The sequence below is a fragment of the Lissotriton helveticus genome, chromosome 2_1, assembly GCF_964261635.1.
Source record: "Lissotriton helveticus chromosome 2_1, aLisHel1.1, whole genome shotgun sequence".
Lineage (NCBI taxonomy): Eukaryota > Metazoa > Chordata > Amphibia > Caudata > Salamandridae > Lissotriton > Lissotriton helveticus.
Genome location: NC_136059.1, coordinates 347,598,933 through 347,624,730, shown reverse-complemented (window position 1 = coordinate 347,624,730; position 25,798 = coordinate 347,598,933). Strand labels below are relative to the sequence as shown.

Genomic DNA, 25,798 nt, shown 5'->3' with positions numbered 1-25,798 from the left:
GCATGCAGTGGACAGCAATGTCTGTCTGGTTCTGATGAAAGCAATTGCTGTTTGTTTGTTGTGCATGAAATGAATCATATGTCTTCTGTTAATATTTAATCTTTTACACACTAAATGTAACTCAAGTCTACTCTGCCTTTTTTTACCTTGTTTAATTCAAATTGTACTTCAACTGCAGGGGCCACTACGTTTCATTTTCTAATATGCAAAATGTCCTTGGACTCACTGTTTGCCAATATACCATGATGATTGATGATGAGTGTTGATGATCAAAGGTAAATAATATATCTTTTTTCTTTACAGTCACTCACTGGGATGGATGGATCATCAGTGTCGGTTTACGGAAGAACTATGGCCAATTTGTGAGTGGCAAACAGGTAAACCAGTCTACAATAACCACTACAGCAGAACTACATGTCTGTCTAGTCGTGGTTTGGAGTGGTGGAGGCAGTGTAGTGTTGTTATACCAGGCAGAGTCCAGACAGCAGTTCATGTAAAATTGGGGCTATGTGGCTTGCTGCATACAATTAGATATGCTTTGTCTGTCTGTGTCAAAGAGCCTAGGTATGCTACATCAGGTTGCTTCACTCAGTGGTGCCTGCCTTGACCGTCTGCATGGCCCTGCCGCAAGCATGAGCCAAAAATCCGTTCCGCTCGCGAAATTTGCGGATTTTCTCCGGCAAATTCGCAATGCGCGAATCTCGCAAAAATTCGCAGGTCGATATTTTTGTTTTAGGCCAGCTCAGTGTAGGGTTGAGGGCTAGGTTTGAGGGAATTCGGGTGTTTTTTAGGGTTTAGGGCTGTTTTGGGGGTTCAGTGCGGTTTACTAGGGTTTTTGGGTTGAATTTGGTAGGGTTCCTGGAGTCTAGGGCTCAGGGCCCAATGTAGGCTTGTTCATAATGATGTTGCCAAGGTTTTAGGGAGGTTTGGCGTTTTTTGGTCCAGAATTGGCCGAATTTTGGCCTTTTTTGGTGTTTTGCGGGCGCGTGTGTTTGGGTGAAAAATCGTACACCTTCCAGTGGATCGATTTTGTTCTGCCGTGTTGAGATTCTTGGGAATTGCTGGAACAAGTGTCCTGGTAAGTTTCAAGAGGATCCAAGTAGTGGAAGTGCTGAAAACAGCAGTTTTTTGTCAAGGCGCGATTTGCCATGTTATCCAATGGGCGGTTTGGGTGCGCCAGGAGAAAGTGTGTTGTCGGTGTTCCAGTTGAGCTAGGTAAACAGGGCTTCGGTGAGTGGTAGGAAGGGGGAATTGGTGGTTGTGCAGGAAATTTGGGCGGAATCGATTGATGGGAAGGGTGTATTTAAGCAAAGTCGAGGAAGGGAAACCGCTGCCATATGCACCCATGTTAATTTTTGATTATTGCATGTTTTTAGGGTGCGATTGGAGTGTGTTGTAGGTGGTTCTTAGTGGATTTGCTTAGCTGGGATGAGAGTTGGGAATGTCTAGTTTTGAATGCAAGTGGTTCGAAGAAAATCCATGGTGGAAAAGGGGTGTTTTGGGCCTAGTTTCAGAGTGTGTTTTGGCACGATTTTAGGGCCTGCGCGAGGTCACGGTAATGCACGTTTTTAGGAGGGTAATGTGGGGTGTTCTAGATTTTTGGGAGTGGGTTTAGGGGTCTGGGAGCACTGCTGGGAAGGTCTAATTTTGTGTCCAAACAGCAGTTTGGTCGTAGGTTGAGGGGAAAGGGGAATTAGGCCCTGTTTCTGAGGTGCATTTTTGCTATTGGCTAACATTGGCGGCCTGCGAGGTAGCTGTATTGCATGTTTTTGGGGGCTATTTGGGGGTGTTCTACATTTTTGGGAGTGGGTTTAGGGGTCTGGGAGCACTGCTGGGAAGGTCTAATTTTGTGTCAAAAGAGCAGTTTGGTCGTAGGTTGAGGGGAAAGGGGAATTAAGCCCTGTTTCTGAGGTGCATTTTTGCCTTTGGCTTACATTGGCGGCCTGCGAGGCATCAGTATTGCATATTTTTGGGGGGCTATTTGGGGGTGTTATAGATTTTTGGGAGTGGGTTTAGGGGTCTGGGAGCACTGCTGGGAAGGTCTATTTTTGACTGCATGTGGTTTGAAGAAAATCCATGGTGGAAAAGGGGTGTTTTCGGCCTAGTTTCAGAGTGCGTTTGGGCACGATTTTAAGGCATGTGCGAGGTCACGGTAATGCACGGTTTTGGGAGGGTAATGTGGGGTGTTCTAGATTTTTGGGAGTGGGTTTAGGGGTCTGGGAGCACTGCTGGGAAGGTATAGGTTTGTGTCCAAACAGCAGTTTGGTCGTAGGTTGAGGGGAAAGGGGAATTAGGCCCTGTTTCTGAGGTGCATTTTTGCCATTTTTCTTACATTGGCGGCCTGCAAGGTAGCAGTATTGCATGTTTTTGGGGTGCTATTTGGGGGTGTTCTAAATTTTTGGGAGTGGGTTTAGGGGTTTGGGAGCACTACGGGGAAGGTCTAATTTTGTGTCAAAAGAGCAGTTTGGTCGTAAGTTGATGGGAAAGGGGAATTAGGCCCTGTTTCTGAGGTGCATTTTTGCCATTGGCTTACATTGGCGGCCTGCAAGGTAGCAGTATTGGAATGTTTTGGGGGGCTATTTGGGGGTGTTCTACATTTTTGGGAGTGGGTTTAGGGGTCTGGGATCACTGCTGGGAAGGTCTAATTTTGTGTCTAAACAGCAGTTTGGTCGTTGGTTGAAGGGAAAGGGGAATTAGACCCTGTTTCTGAGGTGCATTTTTGCCATTGGCTTACATTGGCAGCCTACAAGGTAGCAGTATTGCATGTGTTTGGGGGGCTATTTGAGGGTGTTCTAGATTTTTGGGAGTGGGTTGAGGGGTCTGGGAGCACTGCTGGGAAGGTCTAATTTTGACTGCAAGTGATTTGAAGAAAATCCATGGTGGAAAAGGGGTGTTTTCGGCCTAGTTTCAGAGTGCATTTAGACACGATTTTAAGGCCTGTGCGAGCTCACGGTAATGCACGTTTTTGGGAGGGTAATGTGGGGTGTTATAGATTTTTGGGAGTGGGTTTAGGGGTCTGGGAGCACTGCTGGGAAGGTATAATTTTGTGTCCAAATAGCAGTTTGGTCGTAGGTTGCGGGAAAGGGGAATTAGGTCCTGTTTCTGAGGTGCATTTTTGCCATTGGCTTACATTAGCGGCCTGCAAGGTAGCAGTATTGCATGTTTTTGGGGGCTATTTGGGGGTGTTCTAGATTTTTGGGAGTGGGTGTAGGGGTTTGGGAGCACTACTGGGAAGGTCTAATTTTGTGTCAAAGGAGCAGTTTGGTCCTAGGTTGAGGGGAAAGGGGAATTAGGCCCTGTTCCTGAGGTGCATTTTTGCCATTGGCTAACATTGGCGGCCTGCGAGGTAGCTGTATTGCATGTTTTTGGGGGGCTATTTGGGGGTGTTCTACATTTTTGGGAGTGGGTTTAGGGGTCTGGTAGCACTGCTCTGAAGATCTAATATTGTGTCATAAGAGCAGTTTGGTCGTAGGTTGAAGGGAAAGGGGAATTAGACCCTGTTTCTGAGGTGCATTTTTGCTATTGGCTAACATTGGCGGCCTGCGAGGTAGCTGTATTGCATGTTTTTGGGGGGCTATATGCCGGGTGTTCTACATTTTTGGGAGTGGGTTTAGGGGTTTGGGAGCACTGCTGGGAAGGTCTAATTTTGTGTCCAAACAGCAGTTTGGTCGTAGGTTGAGGGAAAGGTGATTTGGCACTGTTTCTAAGGTGCATTTCGACCCGTAGGCTAACATTGCCGGTAATGCATTATTGCCGATGTCGCTGGAGACAACTCTTCTGGCACTTTACGCAGCTGTAGTGTAGGGAAAACACTATACATTTACCCAACGAGGTAGCACTTACTGGATTAGCCAGTAGAAAGTACTCCAGTAATAGTTATGCAAATCGCAAAATAATCCGCGAATTTGTGGGAAAATCCGCAAATTTGCATTTTTTTTTGCGATTTCGCGCAAATTCATGGACCACAGATCCGCACAATTCGCACATACTTACTAATTACTATCCTTGAAAAGGAGACTCAGAGTACGCACTTTCAAAATGATGCTTGTATGTAATACTGTCGCCTCTAAAACTGAAAGTGTTACTTTTGCACTACACAGCGTACCTTATATTTTTTTCTCCGTGGTGTTTTAATATCACTTCCTGTTTTTCCATCACCAATTACAGGCCGGCTTTTACCCTGTGCGATTGGAAAAACGATTAACTCAGGCTTACTATTAGGGATCCGCAATTCCGCATCCGCCAGGCTGGCAGTGGACAGTGTGTCTGGTCACCAAGATTGATCGACGGAGCATCAGATGGAATGGAGGAGTACCGCGAATAAGAGGAATGGCTGGATGCACGCAACTTCCCAAATTCAATAGGACAACTACAACATACAGTATCCTCTTTACTTCTCCTTATCTTTTAAATAATGTTATTGTTGTGAACTTCTATGAGTATGACTCTGTGCATTTGTTTGCTCTCTGCTTCAAATTCATCCCTCCAGCCATTGTATACGTTTTGTTTGCTATTTTTAAAACTAATTTCATGTACTATGTTGTTTATTCTCTCTGAGGGCAGATAGGCAAGTGAAATTGCGTAATTATTGCAGCCCTGTACTGTCACATTGTTTCTTCATAGTTAGTAAGTTGTAGAAAGTACTACGTAGTTTAAGTAACCTAACCATCCATTTAGCAATCAACTTCATGCATGCAGTAGTGCATGCACTTCCTTTATGTCCCTTAAAAGATTTATGGATATATTTGTATCCAAAGATTTGTTTATCTTCATTTGTTGTTTGTCCATGCTGTGTTTTTTTTCCTCTCTCCACAAAACTTTCCCAAAAAAAAACATTCCCATCCAATTTTCAATCCCTAACCCTTTTCCCCCGGGTTGTGTGGTTTTCATTGAGGTGTGACTAAATGACAACAATATTTCCACACACTTGCTGGGGAGGATAAGGTCAAAGCAACAGAAAATCAATTTCAAGGCTGCTGAAGGAATCCAAGTATATATTCTTACTCAGCTTGACAAAGACCCATGACTATTTGCAAATCAAATCTGATTTTCATGGGTGCCATCAACTGGATTGATCATCAAGAACATCTTCCTACTACACGTGGCGAATGATTACGCTGCTGTGTCCTTCACCTTCAGTACTATTTCTTGTAGTAGCCAAAGCCAAACTCCACGTAACTAGTAGTTATACTTTGAATACTTTAGCATTTGTTAGGCTAAATTATGGCACTGTTCTTGTGTACTGTGCTATCTATCGTACTGTTCTAATGCTCCGCTCAGGCCACTCAAGGTTTCATTTTCTTTTTCTTTCATATGCTGCTACTGCCACTGTGTACCACCACTACTACCACCACAATAATGCCATTTCATCCGCCCAGGATTGCCAACCTTAATCGCCATTTGCCATGCTGCCAGCCCTGTGCCTAGCCCTATTCTCAAACACGAATCACAGGTAAGATAAGCGTTTGGGGTGAGGAAGAATAATGGAGTAGGATTAGAGAGGAGAGACTGACGGTAGTACTAGTAGAGTAGTAGGACAATTGAATACTAACTCTGTGAGTGGCACTTTTGTAAAAATGTGGGCGATTACTTAGACAATTTGAATCAAGCAGCCAGTTAAGTTTCAGGAAAACAAACGTACAGTTAACCCCCCCCCCCCCGGCTCCCCCGCAAAACAGTAAAAACTCATATGCTATGTTTAAGTTGAAAGTAAATAATTATTTTTATCCCTAACAAAAATAAACTATCCTGCAAGACCCGATCCACCCCCTCCCTAACCCCGAAGAATGTCCGTGAAATAAAAAGTCCTGAAAGTCCAAAAAAACCAACTCCCAATTCCCCCCCCAAAGTCTTTAAAAAAGCGGCAAGGGACAGTCTCTTCTCCTATACTGCCCCCGGTGGTGTCCTTTGGCCAGATGGTCCCGTTGCTCCCTGCGGAGGTTCTTGAGCAGGTTTTACCTCTCTCCATCTCCTGCTCAAGGTTGGACACCCTGAGGGTTAGACGGTGGATGCGTCCCTTGCACCTGCTGTGGGGTGCAGCTGATTTTTTGGCTGCTTGGAGGTGGCGGGTGGCTGCGGTACCATGTCTCCATACCGCTGGAGGCTTACGCTGACTTGCTGATCCAGGGTGCACAGAGGAGGATGCAGCTGTCGTGGTCAATGTTGTGGTCTGAGACTGGGTGTCCTCCTCCTCCTTGGCCACCAGCTGCCGATATTCGGCGACAATCGCCTCCAGCTTCCTTTGCCGGGCCCGTCTAGCCAGCTCCTTCCGTGTTAGTTTGGATGGAGCATCTATATGAAGAAAGAAAAACATACTGTAACCAATGCTCTTTAAGATTAACACAAAATAATTCAGCAGAAAGTTGTGTCACAGTAGCACTAGCAATTTGCAAGCACAGTACATAACATTTGTGGCCTGTATCTATCTAACGTCCCACTTCGTCGGCCTCTGCTCTAACATTAGTTGGAGTTTCAGGAATCAATTCTACTAGCACTATATGGACTCACTACATTAGACTCAGACAGTACACCAGTCTTCTTCTTCTTTTTCTCTCTTGTTTAGCGAAATTGGTACGTAAACTTCTGGAAGCCGGCATAATGACAGCGCAGTCAACTTGCACCCAAGAAAAACAGACGCAAGCCATGATGACACAGACTTGCCTTACTGTACCACTCTAGTACATGCAGGTGGTGAAGCTCTTACTTTTCTATTACAGATGGCACTGGCCATACTCTGTTACAAGGGCTACTGCTTAATTAATTTAACTTTCACCCTGCAGTGCCAATGACTACTAGAAAAGGAAAATGAAGAAGACAAATAATATGATTATCTATCCCTTCACAGGATTTTTGCTTACATATGGGATGCAATTTTTTTTTATTGATTGAACACTGATAGGCTACACATGAATGACAGAGTTGTAATAAAATTATTCACAGAGGTAGTGAGTGGCCCCCGTAATCGCAGGATATATGCTGTGCTTGCAAACTACTGTTACTAGTCATGGTAGTATTCTAAAAAATTACAACTTCTTTTCCTCGCCTTTGCTACACTGGAACGGACGTGCGGGTGCGGTGTTACATGCTCTTCAAAGTAACACTTACTTCATCCAGTGACTTTCTACTCTGTCTACATACACCTATGCTATCTATGAGTAAGATAGTACCATGATCCAGGCATCCATCCATTCAAAGTTAATGTCAATCATTCTTCTTAATGTCTCAACTGGACAAACCTTAGTTTTTCTCATGGAAAAACAACCTTTTTATTTTATTTTGGAAACCGCCAGCCATGCATCTGTGCTTGACTTGCATTTGAATTTGAACCAAAGGATATATTGTGCACACATACAGTTTCTGTTTCACCCTCCCAGGCAGTCCTCTTCCCTTTCTCCTTCCACCCATCCTTGCTTCAGCCTTCAACCGGCCATGCATCATATTCCCAGCCACCTCGGGTAGCATTCAAAAACACGTATCATTCTTTGCCAGTCATTACTTTTAACTCGCTGGTCCTTCCTTACACCCTTCTTTCCCTTTTCGTTCATCCCATCCATCAAGTTCATCACTGATCTGACTTGGCGTCTCAATAAAACTTTTACAGCTGAGTTGAAGTCAAATTTAGAGGAGGCCATAGGTTACTCATCAACTACCACCGCTAATGCTATTGCTAATGCGAAGTCAAGGGTGAATGTCTTCCACCTGGTTGACAAAAGCTTAGTTCCAAATTTGTAAGTCTTCTTAACAGTAAAGTGTACTTGTACTGTACAACATATACACCCGTGCAGAGAGCACACTCTGCAGCCTGCAATCTCAATAAGAAAATACATTTCATATTATTAGATGCCATATACACCACTCCCTATTTTGTCTAGGAATGAAACATTTTTACTAGTACTACATAAACAAATTTAATAATTCTAGTTTATAAACTACAAATTTCCCTTTCTTCAGGGAAGTTTTTTTTTTATTTATGCTTAGCCGTAACATGTCTTGCTACACTTTTTGGCACAACTGATGAATGCTTGCTTTTTAACACGCACCATTTTTCTCATAACAGACAGAAGCTTCCCTTCTAAGAACAAGAGCAAAATCCGATCATCATCACTTGGACGGAGTCAGCAACGATTTATCCCCACAAAGAAGACTTGAAGTTCCAACCAGGTGAGGGCTCTCCCACAACTAATGTGTGAAATCAGCCACTTTTCAGTTTTGAATCCTTCACCGTTTATCTTATATGATGAAGTTGATTTTGATAAATGTTTTTAGTTTTAATAAAGTTTTAAAACTTACATAGACTCTATGGTTTTTGGTCATGAGTGAGTGAGTGAGTGAGCGAAAGGGTTTGCAATTTGCAAGCATGAGTCCGTGGCTCAGAGAGGTCGGGACTCTTACTCCATAGTCTTATGTCCTGGGTTGTATAATCATTGGGGATCAATCATCGCTGCATTCAGGAGCTAAATAATGACTCTGACACACTAGCTAGTCAGTAAGGAGATTGGGGGTTCAACTTCTGTTATGACTGAGGTATGTGGAAAGTCTAACTGCGCCTATTATAATTTATAACCAATGCCCTATTTCTTGTCCATAGTTCTGTTTGTGCAGAATAGTCCCTGCAACAGTAGTAGTATGGATTGTCCTCCTATCCAATCAAAAAGTAAAGTAGTATCTTATTCTTGGTGGCCATTGACATTTTATTGTTGGGAATTGTCAAAGCATAAACATTTAGAAGACTTCAATAGACATTATGGACAACCCAGAGGACTGCACTCAGTGCATAGAGCTATTGCTGAATAGAATAGGAGTTTTGTTTAATACCTTTTGCTAACTGTGCAAACTTAGTTAGCTACACAGACAGACTAATAATAATCTAGTAGTACCACAGGGAGTCATACTAGAGGCAGGATAAGAATTTAGAAACAGTCTACAAGAAGATCTAAGACGATTTAAGAAAAAAAAGAATGAGGAACATTTGGAAAAAATACAGGTGCTGTAAAAGATAGGGAAGTACAATTATTAATATTAACAGGAAAACTTACTGGGGCCAGCAGAGGATCCCTCGTCGGACCGATCCTGGCCTTCCTGCTGTTGTCCCTGCTCCGCCGGTGCCGCTACCTCCTCCTGTGTCCCCTTGCCCCTGAGGGGAGCAGCTGATGTACAACATGAATGAAAGACACAAACATGGATGATCCCACGAACCAGTCACATCTCCGGACATCTCAGAGACCTTCACTGGCTCCCCGTCAGCAAAAGAATCACCTTCCGCCTCCTCACCCACGCACACAAAGCCCTACACGACCAAGGCCCGAGCTACCTCAACAGCCGAGTCAACTTCTACGCTCCCAAACGCCACCTTCGATCAGCCAACCACGCCCTCGCCGCCGTCCCCCGCATCCGAAGAGCGACTACAGGAGGAAGGTCCTTCTCCTACCTGGCTGCCAAGACCTGGAACTCCCTCCCGACCGACCTGCGCCTGACCCAAGACCACCTCTCCTTCAGGAGGAAGCTGAAGACCTGGCTGTTCGAGCAGTAGCGGCACCCCCCCCCCCCAGCGCCTTGAGACCCTACGGGTATGTAGCGCGCTCTACAAGTGTCATTGATTGATTGATTGATTGATTGTTGTCAACCACATCAAACATTTTAAAAAAACAATAACAAATTATTTCGGGGAAATAGACAACAATTGTACTAAATTTATTGACCTATCTGATGTGGTGTACTAGGATATTAGTATTGCTGGATTCGCGGACCGTCTACTTGGAAAGTTATGTTACTCACTGAACCAACTACAAAAAGGTTCGACTAGGACTGGCAGGCAGCACTCCGCAGCACGCAAAGTGATAGACACAGCCTGTCATGATCACCACCACTATCTCTTCTTAGTGGCAGGAGTACAAAGGAAGGACTGGACTTGAGTCTCTAATGTCTAGCATTACGCAGTTCTGTAAAGTACACTGATACATAATCATCACCCAGGCCAAATGAACACAAAATTGAAAACAAGTAAGCGTAGTAGCACCGCCAGTGAGCAGGCGAGCACCTGCAATCACAGAAGCTTTTGAAACATAATTTACCTGCAATGTAATCTCTAGTGTCTAGCATTACGCAGTTCTGTAAAGTACACTCATACATAATCACTCAGGCCAAATGAACACAAAATTGAAAACAAGTAGGCATAGTAGCACTGCCACTGAGCAGGCAAGCACCTCCAATCACAGAAGATTTTGAAACATAATTTACCTGCAATCTAATCGGCAGCATTCTTGCTCTTTAGAAAAAACAAACATTTGCAATATGATAACATAGAGCAGGAGAAAACAGAGTAGTGATTAAATAGCTACTATTACTCACCAAGCCCAGGGATCTCGACGCCTAGCAGGTCGAGCAGGTCGTGTTCACGGTCCAGTACGTCGGACCACCGGTGCATCGCCTGGCTGTAAGTGCGCCGGACCCCAGACTCACGATACATTTCCCGGCACACCTTCCCCCATAGCCTTTGATGCTCCCGGAGCCTGTACCCGGCACCGGGCCTGCCGCCTGCCGCGACGGTCTTGGGGAGGTGGCGCTGAACGAAGAAAACCAGTGCAGCCACCTCCACCGCGCTGAAAATCTCCCGGGCTATTACTACTTGCCCCCTTAAGCACCCGCATGGGAGCTGAGTATGGGGTGCGGGACCCTTCCCCTTGCTCTTCCCGGCTCCCTTTGCCATGGTCCTGGGCAGCTGGAAAAAAAAATAGGAAAGAATAGTGAAAAAGTAAAGAAAAGAAAACAGTTAAAAAAAGTAGTTTTAAAGTAACCAAAAGTAGAAAAAAAACAAAATATAGATGTAGAAAAAGAGAGGGATAGATAATGAGTAAAAAAGAATAAAAAAAGTTCAAAGAAACAAAGAATTGCAAAGATTAGGGGAGGATTGAAAAAGCATGCCCAGAACCATAGCAATGAATGAAAAACAAGATGGCCGCGCCCATTGAGGACTGTGTGGGTAAGTTTGCGCGATATTTCCCCCGCGAGCACGCAAAAACGCACAAGACCACGTAATCGCGCCCCGCACACAACGCGAGCATGCAACTAGCACCCGGAAATGGAAATACGCAACGCGAACAAGATGGCCGCGCCCATGTACGACCGCATGGGTAACTTCGTGGTCGGTACGCTGCAAGAGGCCCGCGAACACGCAAAGCGCCCCGCGAACTTGCAAAAAAAAAATCCACAAATTTGCGGATTATGCAGAACGCGAATTTGCTCTCGCCCATACTTTTAAAATAATTTACAACCCCAGTGAAGAAAAGCAGCAAGTGTGAAAATATCCTACTGTCTTCGACCCGGGTATTAGCTGCAACAAAAAGGCTCCATAAAGGGCTTTGACTTTGAAACAGAAAATGAAATTGAACAATAATTGATAACCCCAGCCAAGAAAGGCAGTTAGTGTGCCAATTTTCCACTGCCTTCGGCCGGGGTCGTAGGTACAACAAAAAGGCTCACAAAAGTGCCATGAGTTTGTATCAGAATATGAAATTCACGAATAATTGATAACCCCAGCCAAGAAAGGCAGCAAGTGTGCAAATTTCCAACTGCCTTCGGCCGGGGTAGTAGCTACAACAAAAAGGTTCGATAGAGGGCCAGAGTTTGAATCAGAATATGAAATTCATGAATAATTGATAACCACAGCCAAAAACGGTAGCAAGTTGGTGTGTGTTATGTGTAGATGATGTGTTTTTTGAGTGGAAGATAAAAAAGGTGAAAAATTAGGCTGCAGACGTGCAAACTATCCACTGACTTGTCAGGGAAGTGTATCTTTGGATTTCCACCTCATTATACGGATAGGACGTCGAATTTTTCAGTGGTATGCTAAGAAATGGCTACCACATCGAAGGAAGTAATGTAAGTGCATTAAGTTACCACTGTGGGTGGTAGGGCTGAAAAATTACAACACCGGGCCCATTTCAGGGACTCTAGTTTGAATTAGAATAATACTTGGCAAAGTCTGCAAGAAAGTTAGCAGGTATGTGTGTTTGAGGTAGTGGATGCAGAATAAGGTGAAAAGGAAGAAAGGTAGCAGATGAGGAAAGAACCCACTGCCTGGTAAAGGAAATGGGTTTTTGGTTTTCTAGTGCATTACCGACTGTGAGTCGGATTCCGCAGTGGGAGCCTGAGAAACGGATATCTCATCTAAGGAGTTAAGCAAGTGCACAAAGTGCACACACTGTGTGGTGGAAAGAACGCAGGTGTGCAAATTACCCACTGCTATTCATGGGTAGTAGTTACCAAGAAGGTTCAATAAAGGGTCTGAACTTTGAATTACTTGAAGAATAATGGATAACCCCAGCCAAGAAAAGTGTGAAAATTTCCTACTGCCTTCGGCCGGGGTATTAGCAAAAAGGCTCGATAAAGGGCCTTTACTTTTAATCAAAATATGAAATTCAAGAATAATTGATAACCCCAGCCAAGAAAGGCACCAAGTGTGTAAATTTGTTACTGCCTTTGGACGGGGTAGTTGTTGCAACAAAAAGGCTCGATAAAGGGCCATGACTATGAATCAGAATATGAAATTCAAGAATAATTGATAACCCCAGCCAAGAAAGGCTGCAAGTGTGCAAATTTCCCATTTGCTTGTGCTGGGATTGTATCTACATGAAAAAGGCTTGATAAAGGGCCTTGTCTTTGAATCAGAATATCAAATTGTACAATAATTGACAACTCCAGCCAAGAAAGGCAGCAAGTGTGCAAATTTCCCACAGCCTTCGGACGAAGTAGTTCTTACAACAAAAAAGCTTAATAAATGTCTAATGACTAATGTTGAGGACAGCGATGCTCCTGTTTGTTTTTGATGAGGTTGATAGACTGTTTGACGTAACAAAAAAGTTCATCGCAATAAATGCATAGAAATTTAGGTTGAACAAAATCAAGATTTATATGTGAGTATGGACTGCTTGCTGAAGATGCCGTTGCAACAGTTTATGTGCTTGGTGCTGCAGGAAGTGGGTTGCCCTTCAATCTTTGTGTTGCAGCTCAAGCAAAGTTGTTGAGGTGCGAGTTCTTCACGTGTCGCACTATATTTGCTGTGCTAAACAAGTATTTTTTGGATGGATCACCCTTTGAAAGAGTTGTTTGGCAAATTTTAAAGATTCCTTTTGCAGTATTAACCTGTGGCTGGGGTAGTAGGTACAACAAAAAGGCTCGATAAAGGGTCATGACTTTGAATCAGAATATCAAATTTAATAATAATTGATAACCCTAGCCAAGAAAGGTAGCAAGTGTGCAAATTTTCCTCTGCCTTCGGCCGGGGTAGTAGCTACAACAAAAATGCTCGATAAAGGGCTTGCACTTTTAATAGGAATATGAAATTGAACTATAGTTGATAACCTCTGCGAAGAAAGGCTGCAAATGCGCTAATTTCCCACTGCCTTCGGTCGGGGTAGTTGATACAACAACAAGGTTTGATAAAGGGCCTGCACTTTGAGTAGGAATATGAAATTGAACAATAGTTGATAACTCCTGCAAAGAAAGGCAACAAGTGCGCAAATTTCCCACTGACTTCTACCGGGATAGTATGTACATGAAAAAGGCTTGATAAAGAGCCTTGACTTTGAATCAGAATATGACATTGAACAATAGTTGATAATCCTTGCGAAGAAAGGCAGCAAGTGTGCAAATTTCCTACTGCCTACTGGGAGTTGGTGTGTGTTATGTGTAGATGATGTGTTGGTTGAGTGGAAGATAAAAAAGGTGAAAAATTAGAAAGGCTGCAGACGTGCAAACTATCCATTGACTTGTCAGGGAAGTAGATCTTTGGATTTCCACCTCATTATACGGATAGGGCGTCGAATTTTGCAGTGCGATCCTAAGAAATGGATACCACATCTAAGGAAGCAATGAAAGTGCATTAAGTTTTCATGATTTGTGTTTTTTATTTTTTCACCAAACTATTGTTCAAAAAAAAAATTTCCACAACTTTATTAGCCCTACGCATCACATTGAAGTTGCTTCACTACCATGTTATTGTTGTTGCTGGATATTTCTGTAGTGCTGATTCGCTTAGTTAACTTGTTTGATACCTACATTATGTGCACTATATTAGTTTCGGTGTTCTCGACCTGTTTTTTCACTTTTTTTCTCATTTCTTCTAAGAAGCTTCCTCCTCTCTAAGATGGCTGCCCCTGAGGAATGATTGTAGTTAGTCCCTCGTCCATTTCCCCGGCCGCTCGCTTTAACGTCGATCACCGGCGTGTTGCTTTTCACCTAGCAGCCCGTCGTGCTCATTGAGACGCGTATCGACCCATTAGTGCAAATTTCGGCTTAACATTGGTGAGTCCGCCTCGCGGTTCATACTTTACTATCAATACACTGATTCTAATCCCTAGCATACTTAGTAATCCATACATCCCACAGGTGTAGACTCGTCATAGAGAAGCCCACCCAGCCTCATGTGACTAAGCTATCCGGACAAACGCTGGCACTTTAACATTGGTGAGTCCTCCGCGTCGCTACCTCCTTATACTTATGCAGCAGTACATATTATTTTTTTAGCCGGACGGCTCAATAGCGTGTTGTTACCCCATAGGATACTGCAAATTGCTGAACCTCTTGTTTATCGTTGAGGCTCCTATTCCTCGCCAGGCGGGTGAGTTTGTCGAGTTTTCTGTTGATACTGATCACATTTCCCACATAGGTCACGTGTTGTCTCACTTTACAATTTACCCCGCAGCCTCCCGGCGTAAACGCCTCGGCAAGCGCTAGCAAGTACAGTTGAACACCGTCAGTGATAACGCACAGCTCTTACAGATCGGGTAAGGATGGTTTGTTCTCCATCACCCTTCACTGCAGCATTCTCCCACTTAATCCCGGCATTGATCAGTGGTTTATTGTCACTTCCTGCGTGCAGTGCATGAATAGGCTCTAGGATTCGCCACGCGCACTTTCTCACATCTTCCTTGCAAGGCACAGCTTTACTTTGAGGACTTTTTCAGTTTCTTTTCTTGTGGTGGTCTCAGTTTCTGTGCACTTAGGTATCAGTACAAGCAATGTACATGAGATAATTTTGATTTATGTTGACTTATTGTCATATTGTTATATAGTTTGCCTAGCCTAATTTGTGAGGTAATGAATACCCGCCGCTCATAATCATGTCTGAAATAATGATGTGTATAAATTATTTCTATAGATTCCCCTACCGAAGGGCATATTGTAAAGCCCGAAATGCATTGGGATTTTTAAACTGCATTGATGAAGTTATTGTCACGGATTTTGTGAGGAACCACAACAATCTCCATGAACTACGAATAAACAAGTTTCAAGTCTACAATTGAAGACTGTTCAACTGTTCAACTAATGTCATTTTGATTATTTTTATGAATGCTTTGTGTATATATAGAAACCTTTGTCATAGTGATGATTTCAATTAGATAAACTGGATAAAATTGACTTAGTACTCTTTGTAGAGAATTGAGCAGTGCACTGGGCTCTTCTAGAGATTGATCTAGAGATTTCCCGACATTAGTATTAAAGGCTGCGCAGGGCCTTTCACCTGGTGCACGCAAACAGTTAACAAGGTTTAATGTTATGAGTTATTTTACAGTTGTTAGAGCTAGATTACTGAGTGCACCCCAGCTGCTTACCCCCCAAAGTGCAGAGTCAGGACATGAGAAGCTGCACAGGCAAGAGCAGAACAGCAGTGAATGACAAGGCCAGTGGGCATGGCAAAGTGCAGAGTCAGCAAAGGAGAAGCTGCACAGACAAGGGCAGAACAGCAGTGAATGACATGGCCAGTGGGCATGGCAAAGAGCAGAGTCTGGACATGAGAAGCTGTACAGTGAGTGTGCTTGACTGTACCCTTCCATCGGCAGCAACACACCCAGGTGGTAAACAATGGGCAGGACTAGCACACATGTATGAGAGACAGGTGTATGAGGGGGGCTAACACTCACTCTTGGTTGTCAGGCTGACTTGGAGCTGGCTGTGTGTTGGGGACAGCAGGAACACTTGACTTGGGAGAGAGAGGCCCAGGTGATGTAGGGCTATCAGTGACTTGGCAAGCTGGAGGGCTGTTTGGACCAGGTGGTGTAGTGGCACGTGGAGGTGGAGTCATGCAGACCTGTGACACAGTGTGGTTGGGAGAGGTTTGAGGGGTGCCTTTCCACTTCTTGGGAATTCGAAATGCCTTCCCTGTCTTGGGGTCAATGGGAACTGGTGATGACACAACAGGCACACACACCAACAGACCCGCATCAGGTGCAGACACTGGTACTCCCTCTGGGGACGTGCTGGAGCCTGCGGAACACTTTGTCTGGCTACGCCTATGGACCACCTTCCCCTGTTTGCCAGGTGTACCCTCTACAGTGCCATCCTTTGCCTGTTTGTGAGGTGTCCCCCCTACAGTGCCCTCCTTTGCCTGTTTGCCAGGTGTCCCCCCCTACAGTGCCCTCCTTTGCCGGTTTGCCAGGGGTAGTCCCTACAGTGCCCTCCTTCACCTGCTTCACTGGGTTCGGAATTGGAATTGATGTGGTGGGGGAATGTGGCCCTGAGTCCTTCCTAGGTGTACCCTTGCCATACAACACCTCCTCAGTGGGCAGAGACACTGCACGCCTAGCTCTGCATGAAGTTTTAAAGACAGGAGAGTCCTTCGCTGGTGATGCCTCTGAGGCATGGGAGCCTGATGTCTGCCTCATTGCTTTTTCGGCCTTGCTCTTCCCGGACGGGCTCTTGTCTTTGCATTCTGGGGTGGCTCTGCTCTTCTGTGGGGATGGTGTCTGTGGGCGGGCACACTTGGGTTGTTTCTGCTGGGTGCTTCTTGTGCTGTATCGTGACTGTGACCCATGGGAACAGTGGTCACTATCATCCGATGTGGCCACTGATTGGGGATGGACAAAGGCACTGGAGCAGGAATGGTAGTATGTGCCTGTTGAAGGGCAGAAGTCACTGTGGATGACAATGTCTGGACTGTACGGTGTAGCCCACCCACGTCAGAGTGTATGCCCTCCATGTAGGCAACCACCTGGCCTAATTTTTTGTCATGGTCACTGAAGGCATTGAGCAGGGCTGTCTGGCCCACACAAAGCTGGCGCAGGAGCTCTACAGACTCAGCACTGAGGGCAGCAGGGGGACAGATGCAGGCTCAGCGGTGCCAGGTGGGAATCTAACTCGCCCTCTCTTGCTGACACGTACACGGGCAGCACCAGAGGAGGTGGATGGGAGGCTGGCCACTGGCAGCTGTGTGGTAGAAGATAATGCAGAGTCCCCATTCCCTGTGCCTGCCAACATGGATGCATCACCGCTGGCATCAGATGATGTAGTACTTTGTGTCTCAGGCAGGGATTCCTCCTGCATACTCCGGGCCCCCTCAGATGCACTGGTGAGCTCTGTGTCACTGGACTCCGGTGCAGCTGTAGTGCTACTTTCGCCACCACTGGTTTCCGGCTCATGTTCCTCCGTGTCCACTGGGGATTCTGCATGAGAGAGAGATGCAGGGTTGTGTTAGTGTCATAAGCAGGACAAAGCAATTCAATCAATGCAGTACAGGAGAGGCCCATATCAACATGGTGACCACCACACCCTGAAATTACATTGCAGCAACACACTACATAGACCACAACAGTGCCTGTAACCCTGAATATCTGCCATGACTGAGCCATGCTAAGGCCCCACAACACAACACCCTGCCAGTGGATGAAGTGTACCAGACACACAACTTGCACTGCCCATACCTAGGGGCATGATGTGGGGACACCACTTATTACCACTGACAGACCTTGAGGGAACAGGAGGGGACAACAGACACACCTATTAGGACATGACAGTCTACAATGGCAAGTAGTGCATACCAAACACCATGTGGTACTCTGGGGCACATTGTTGTCAGATGTGTGGGCCTCAACGATCATGGTGCATGCAGAGTAGGCATACATGAAGTCACACTCAGATAGTGGACACTGCTGTTCACCCCTAATAGATTCCCCACACTATCCCAGTGCTGATTGACCATGTAGATCCTAACACATCTGTCTATGGGAAAGCACAGCAGGGTGGATCACCTTTGTAAGTCCAGTTTGGGCCAATGCATGACACTGGCACCCATCCCAGCAGCCACTCACATGACACAGCACAGCACCACCCCACGAACATCACATGGGCCACCGCTGCCAAAGGCCCTGTACACATGCATCCGCTCCCAGACAAAGTCACCCTCCCCAAATAATCACCCTGCCTTGCTGCCGATGCTCCTTCAGATGTGCATCTAGCTCAGGATGTGTCCCTGCCAGAATGCGGCCCATCAGTGGTATAATGTTGCGCCGTGCCAAACGCCCAGTACATGGTAGCAGCCTCAAGGTCATCTCTGCCACGTTCTTTGCCAGCCGGCTGATGTCGTCCCACCTCTTGTGGCAGTCGGTGCGTCGTCGGATAGATACCCCCAGGGCTTGTACCTTTGCTGTAATGGCCCTCCACACGGCCTTACGCTGGTGTACCTTGAGCTGCAGGCATGGGAGAAAAGAAGGGGAAATGATCAGTGACACAGTGTCATGTACCAACATCTATCAGTACAGTAGCAATACACAGACTCATTACCAAATGTAATCTTCCTCCATCCCAAACTGGGGTACACCTCACAAGGGCACTCTGCATGGGCCAAGCAGATGTGATTGCATGCATTCATGAGGGCGTACAGGGTCCCTGATAATCACACACACATGCAGGATGACTGCACTGAACCCCCTCAGGAGCTTGCACACATCTCCAGTCCTATGCATGTCTGGCCACTACATATATCACATATCGACCTGTGTCTGTGTGTAGAATCACTGTGTGCAAGACTGGGCAGCATTCAATGAGCATGTCCTGTGCACATATGTGTATGTAATGTGTGTGGCATCGGGGTACATGGACTCACCAACAAAATATCCATCTACACAACTGTGGTCCAGTGCAATTATACATGGCTGAGGTGGTGCATATTTCTATATCAGCGTGAATGAACAGGAGGAAGGACACAATAAGTGCAGTGATGTGATCTCGTCTTAGTGGGCGGGCACTGGTCATAGCCTCTGGGTTCACACTGAATCAGACAACAGGGGCACACAGAGACAATTGGCCGAGCAATTACTGTCCTGGCACCTGCATGTCCAACATCCTGTGGCTCTGTATGGCTGACAATGTAACACACTCCACTCAGACATACAACTGCAAGCATGGAAAACCGTGACATTGCGACACACACACTCCTTTGCCCTGGAGACAGCATGTGTGTCAGTGTATGACACAACCCCACACCCCCAGGCATGTACTGCAGCAGTCCAACTACATGTCTGACCCCCCTGCCCTACACCTCCCTTTCTGAAGACTTACCACAACATTGGGGGCCCCAAGCAGCCTTGGGTACTGTGCCAGCACCTCGTCCACAAGGACTTCCAGCTCCTCGCTTGTGAATGGACTGGCATGGATCTTCTCTGTCCTTGCCAGCCCTGTGGACATGGAACACCTGTGGTGGAAGTGAGTGGTGAGGGGTCCCAGGCAGCACGCTCTATAGGCAGCAGCAGGAGAGGGTTCCAGGCAGCAGACTCTGGAGGCAGCAGCAGGAGAGGGTCCCAGGCAGAAGACTCTGGAGGCAGTAGCAGGAGAGTGTCCCAGGCAGCAGTCTCTGTGAGCAGTGGAATTGTGAGGCTCACTCCCACAGATTTATAGCCCCCTGGGGTCATTTCTTAGGTGCCAAGCTGCAACCATTGGTTGTCCAGTTCAAAAGCATCCAATGACCACCTCCGTGGTGGCGGAGCACGCCTTCCGCGATTTTCAAAACTGCATCACGCTACCGCAATCATCTCTCCCATTGGCTGTAGGCAATGCTCCATGGCGGTGATGCACCGCTGGAGCCCGGGGTGCGCTACCGCTATGGTGCATCTTTCAAAAGCATCCAATGACCGCCTCCGTGGTCGTGGAGCAGGCCTTCCGCGATTTTCAAAACTGCATCATGCCACCGCAATCATCGCCCCCATTGGCTGTAGGCAATGCTCCATGGCGGTGAAGCACTGCCGTGGCAAGGCGGTAGCTACCGCGATTTGAGTGGCGGAGCATGCCCACTGCCATCTTCCCATGTCTCCATGCCTTTGTCATGTATTCCTATAGGTTTTGAATCGATCCCCCTATTCCTGACCCTATTCTGGTTAAACTAACTATCAAGTTAACTAACAGTCAGCCCATGAGGCAAGAAAAGCCCCCATGATGCAGATACCGTTATCTGACGCAGTCACACTACGGCACAGGAACGTGTTATCTGATTAGGTCATAACGCTTGAGATCTAATTAGACAAGCGACATTCCTCCAGCCCCTGATAAGGCATACGACGTTCTCATAACAAATCAAACCTATGACAACCTGGAAAATCCGTGCGGCCATTGTTTTGATTTCACAGAGAACTACAGTAAAAGAATGTGCTAACGAGCAAGTCGTATGACATCTTTATTGACGCATCTATGTCCATCCTTACGTCAATCTCGGCACCTTTAAGGTATAAATATTGCCGATCTTGCCCTATGCAAACACACGCGTGGTGACGAGACGGAGCAGCCATACTTGCCGAAGCCCAGAAGCAGAGCAGACCCCGCTGGCAGCAGCCCCGCCTTCCTGACGCGCTGAGAGACGCGCTGCTATCTCCTGCCGAGAGACCCAGCACCGGCGCTTTCGGGCAGCCCTCGCAGGCAGCCTGGAATATCGAGAGCAGAGAAAGAGATACCATTCCTCATTCATCCTAACTTCCAGGTACAGAACTGAATAACCCCTCACAGAGAATTCTTTAGTTATTCACTTGGCAAAAACAAACTTAACTTAAACTGTAACTTTCTATTCCCGCCCACGCATTAGACTTAGGTCAGGTACACGGGGTAGGCGTATTTAGAAACACTAGTTGAGTACGTTTAGTCAAATGTATATGTGTATGTAAATATATTGTAATCATTTTAAACATCATATGGCTCAGAAACCATATCAATGTTTTTACAGTATTATTTTATACTATTGCTTTTAATGTATGCACTTTACTTAACTATAAGTATTGCAATAATATCGATCCATTTCTCTTGTACGAGAAAAGAGACTGATCAATAAATAACACCTTTTTATTGAACACGCCCGTCTCTTCCTTTTCTCTACAAACTGATGAGACTAAGAATGCACGTACTGACTGAGTAAAATAATTGCCTTGTGCTCACACGACTCTGGAGATACACTCTTGATTAGGGGAGAGCAAAGTTGTCATGTTCTATGGTTGTCAGAAACTAAATCCCTTCTTGTCTAATCAGGGGAGTTAATTCTTTCCTGAACATTCGAGAAAGTTTCTAGTGAACTCTGAGCTACGCTGGCAAACCCAAAACTTAAGTCTAGTATCGACAGTAGTAGACCTAGTTAACGTCTGGCCTAGGCCTTTACTGCTGTAGGTATTATTCCAATGCGCAGAGCCTATTGGGAAGATAGGAACTACACTACACCTTTGACTAGCACACTTGTGTAAGGGGTGGTGCTGGTCAAGCACAGCCGGGGCCAGGCAGTAGCTACCGCGATTTGGGGCACATGCAATGGCAAGGTCCATCGGGAACACTTCCACAGTACACAGCTGCAACATGGTGAAGGGCACATCAGTGTGCACACAATACCATTATTGCATAGAATACACAGGTGGACGCACGTGCCATGGTTGGCTACGTGTGACATACACTGGTCTGTGGTCCCTGCCATGTCAATTATGCATTTGATGGTTGATGATGCGTGACACTGTTGAAGTGGACTCAACAATGTGTAACCAATCAATGTTTTGTGGGTCACTGCTGACCTTGGCAAGGCATGTCTCACTGTATGGTGTTGTTACTTACTTGTGCTTTTATATCTGCTCATACACACAATTGATGGTTCTCCGCCTACTGTGATCATTGTGTTGTGGATGTGTGCCGAGTTTACATGATGCAATGAGGTGTGACAGGTACAGCAGATGAGTATGAGAGAGTCATGTTCATTTTACACACATTGGCTGGATGGTACGCTACAAGGCGTTCAAATGTGAAATATGGGTTTAGTATGTGTGAATTCACATTGACTTATGTGTTGTTTGCGGCACTTGTGTATGGTAAATAGAGAGGTGTGCCCTCTGTGTGGCTCAAATGTCCACCCATGTGACCTGGTGTGTCACGCATTTCTCAGGGCAGTCTTTGTTTTTCCGTGACATCCTTAACCGGATGTGCTGTGGCCATCTCATGATGGTTTTCATTGACATGTGTCCATTTTCATCTCAATTAGGAGGAGGCCTAATCTCCTATGTCAATTCAATTCAGGATTCTTTATTTGATGATTAAAAATCACCATAAAAGCACAAACATACAGTATATATATATATATTTTTTAAACAATTAAATTAGCATATGAATCCCAGTATTAATACAATCAAAGTCACTGAAGATAAAAATGACATTTGTAGACATTAAAACCTATCGCTAAAATCTTACAGTTCTCCCCCCTCCTGGTTGCCCTTAATCGGACCGCCACTTTGATGAAATTAATAATACAACACAGTGTGAGAGGGTCAGTTGCTTGTTGTAGATAAACCAAGGCCTCTTGGGCACATTTCATATTAGCTTGTTTTAAAATATCAACCAAGAATCTACGCCTAGGCTTTGAATAAAATGAACATAACAATACAAAATGAAGGGAATCCTGCGGAGACCTATTGTCGCAGCCGCAGGTTTCCTTCTGCTCAATTGTAGTTGAAAACCCTAGTGGTGACGCCAATAAATACGGTAATAAATTGAGCCTAAAACGGCACATTAAAAACCTGTCCTGGGCATTGTGTATCAGGTATAGATATGGCTCCATTCCCTCTGTGATCTTAACAAGGTTATAAGCACACACCGTGGCTTTAGCCCTTTCTAACTCTGTTCTCTGTGTAACTTTGTGTGCCAAGAATGCTTTTTTTACAATCATTTTATGCTGGGGGATAATCACTGCCGGGTCAACAAAGAGATTCCCGAAGCCCAGGGTTTCTAGTGCAGTCTTAACATAACTGAGCCACGGGATTCGCATCCATTTGTCTCTGCCCAGGCAGTCATTCAGGATTTCCCTGCTTATGGTCGCCTCTGGATTAACCCAGATTTTTAGCCAAGCTAAGATTGGCCTGACCTTCACCAAATCTTCAAGATAGGGTATCCCTAACTCCCTGTGTGCAATTAGTGCAGCTAAACTTTGTGGAGCTTTCAGGACGGATCGTAAATGTTTGTTCTCCTCCCGTTGCAGTTGGCAAATATTCACAAAGTCCCATACCTCTGCCCCATAAATGACTTTAAAACAACACATAGAGTTATACAGGTTCAACACCTGTTCAGGGCACCATCTCCCCAACCTTCGCCCGTAACCTGCGATTGCGCCATTAGTAACATTCATCTTGCGGCAAGTTCCTCCACCAAACAATAAAATTTTAATGACCCATCAAATAGTAAGCCTAGATACGAGAATGATTTAACTTTCTCTATTTTATGGCTCCCTATCATGAAGGTACATTTAGTGCAGGGTTTGTTGCCAGCTGGCAACACGTAGGATTTACCCAAATTAACAGACAGGTCTAATGAGCCCATAAAAGATACAAAACCATTAATTAAGATCTGTAGACTCTTTGGTGTACGTGCGAGGAGGACCGCATCAACTGCGTAAAGTAACACAGGAACATGACGCGACCCTACTCGTGGGCAATCAGATCCCAACTGTAGGAGGTACTGCTCCAAGTTATTAATGTAAAGTGAGAATAAAAAAGGCGCCAAGATACATCCTTGGCGTACCCCGCTTCTACAAGGGAAGGAGTTTGTGCGTCCGCCCTCCATGTTGTACCTAACTTGTGCTGAGGTACTACTATGCAGCTCTCTTAAAATGTTGATAAGGCCAACCTCTATCCCCATTCTGGTCATCATGTCCCAAAGCATGTCCCTATTTACATGATCAAAGGCGGCTGCCAAATCCATGAACCCCATATAAATAGATTCATTACTAGGCTTGGTGTATTTGGCTTCCAGCATATAGTAGTTCAAGCATTGGTCGCTCGTGGCCCGGCCCATCCTAAAACCGTACTGAGTATCTGAGATAATATTGTTTGCCTCTGTCCACTCAGTCAACCGGTTTAGTATCCCCCTGCCCAAGATTTTGGCAGATACATCGATCAGTGAGATCGGTCGATAACACTGGGGGTCGTCCCTGTTGCCCTTTTTGAAAATAGGGACTATAATAGTCGTTGACCAGGAGAGCGGTAAACCACAGCAAATTGCTGTGTTTATAACCCTAGTCATTATAGGGGCCCACAATTCCACAGAGCTTAGGAACAGATCTGGCGGGATACCGTCTGGGCCAGGGGCTTTATTTTTAGTCAGACCCTCGATCCCGACCTTGATTTCCTTAATTGAGAAAACTACGGGCTGGCCCTGGTCAACATTCCCTACCTGTTCGTCAGATGTTCCCACTTCGTGATTATATAGACCCCTATAATGAGTCATCCACATGTCAGGCATGATGTTTGTTCCTATTTCAGGGGCTTTGTCGTCCTGGTATGTAGGTCTATTAATAATCCTCCAGAATTCTGACATATCCCTCTTTTCCCCCGCCTCTCTTAGATCTGCCCATCCTTCTGATTGTAGAGCTAATTTCCTCCTACTCAGCTTGCTCTTGTATTTTTTCCTGCATATGGCAACTTGTAGGGCGTCCCTTGGCCTCTTTTTTATGCTATTTTTAAGCTTCCTCAGGGCCTTGGAACAGTCCCGATAAAACCAGCGCGGATGACAGCGAGTTCTTTTTTCCGGGACACTAGTTTTTAACTGGCCATCTACCAAACCGGCAATCTGCTCAAATGTTAGAAGTAACTGCGGCCCTTCTACTGTCATATCTAAACACGCCTCGATAGCTGATTTCCCACTCTCCATCAAAGATCTATAAAACCTTTCTCCATCTATTTTGGACCACCTAAGGCGTCTGCCCTGATCAGTGACCCTCTCAATTATCGCATCGGGCTTTCTCCCTCTGGGGCAGGCCCGATAAAATACATCTAGTACTAGAGGATTATGATCACTAAACGGGTTCCAATCAATCCCAACTCCAGCGATTCTATTTTTAAAAGCCCTAGAAACTAAAATGTAATCAATATATGAGGAACATCTTCTACCCTTAAAAGTTGGTGGGAGGGTACCATCCTGAAGTATATCCACCATATCAATGGTATGAACCAGGTCATGGGTATACAAGAGTTTGGTTAAAGCATGACCTTCCACTGAGTGCTCAAAATGAGCCCCGTTATCCACTGAACAGCGCGACCAGGCCACGTCTATTGTGAAGAGAATCGGACAGAGGTGACAATTAAGGTCCCCCATAACCAGAATGTTTTGAACATGGGTCCCCTTTCCCCCAGCAATATCCTGGCACAATCTGCACTCCAATTAGCTTATCAGTGCATTACAGCCTCCACCTGCTACATTATTATAAACATTAAACATGGTCAGTTTTAACCCTTTACCATTGAACTGTACCTCTTGAATGTCATGTGAGTTACAGTTTAAGGTCCACCATGTGCCATGGAGGTTCAGATCTACATATAAAGACAATCCTCCCATAGCCCTACCAGATCTGGATTTCTTTGCGGGGACAAAAAAACATTTATACCCTTGGATATGTAGGGAGCTATTGTCAACCACCCATGTTTCTTGAAAGCAAATTATATGGAACCTGCTTATATATTGGCGCCATTCTTTATTTTTAAATTTAGAAGCCAAACCGGCTATATTCCAGAACACTATTCTCACT

At 45.4% G+C, this 25,798-nt stretch overlaps 1 protein-coding gene across 1 annotated transcript in view; it reads right to left on the bottom strand.

Moving 5' to 3' along the window:
- The window catches only part of LOC144819348 (UDP-glucuronosyltransferase 3A1-like), a 744,338-nt gene that overhangs the window by 526,611 nt on the left and 191,929 nt on the right, over positions 1 to 25,798 (bottom strand). The window lies entirely within an intron of this gene.